The sequence below is a fragment of the Cystoisospora suis genome (genome assembly GCF_002600585.1).
Source record: "Cystoisospora suis strain Wien I chromosome Unknown contig_631, whole genome shotgun sequence".
NCBI lineage: Eukaryota > Apicomplexa > Conoidasida > Eucoccidiorida > Sarcocystidae > Cystoisospora > Cystoisospora suis.
This window is the reverse complement of record NW_027153432.1, coordinates 32,736-33,083: the sequence shown is the minus strand read 5'-3', so window position 1 is coordinate 33,083 and position 348 is coordinate 32,736. Positions and strand designations below refer to the sequence as shown.

Sequence of the window (348 nt, the reverse complement as noted above, 5' to 3'; positions counted from 1 at the left end):
TTATACGTATGTCTTGCTTTCTCTCTCTGTCTCCAGGTCCGTACTGCGAGCTTATGAAGGAAGATGGCCCTCGCTTGCAATCTCTTGTATCTCGTATACGACAGCGTTATGATCGAAATCGTCTAGATATCTACAACATCACGTTAGCAGCGGACATGCCTCTCTGTGAAGTCTTCTTTGTGGGTCCCATCCCTGAGCTTGGTCGGATCTTCTATGCCCGTGGAGGTACCTTACAGGTAAAGAAGAATAACAGGGGAAGTAGTAGTTTCTCTCCTTGTTTGAGACGATCCTCCAAGGAAAAAGAGAAAAAGTTAACGACGATACAATGCTGAAGAAGAATGAAGACAG

At 45.1% G+C, this 348-nt stretch overlaps 1 protein-coding gene across 1 annotated transcript in view; it reads left to right on the top strand.

Moving 5' to 3' along the window:
• The window catches only part of CSUI_001564 (uncharacterized protein), an 8,611-nt gene that overhangs the window by 5,905 nt on the left and 2,358 nt on the right, over positions 1-348 (top strand). Inside the window, exon 4 of the mRNA XM_068061769.1 lies at positions 37-236. The gene's annotated coding sequence lies outside the window, so the exon portion shown is untranslated. The remainder of the gene's footprint in view (positions 1-36; positions 237-348) is intronic.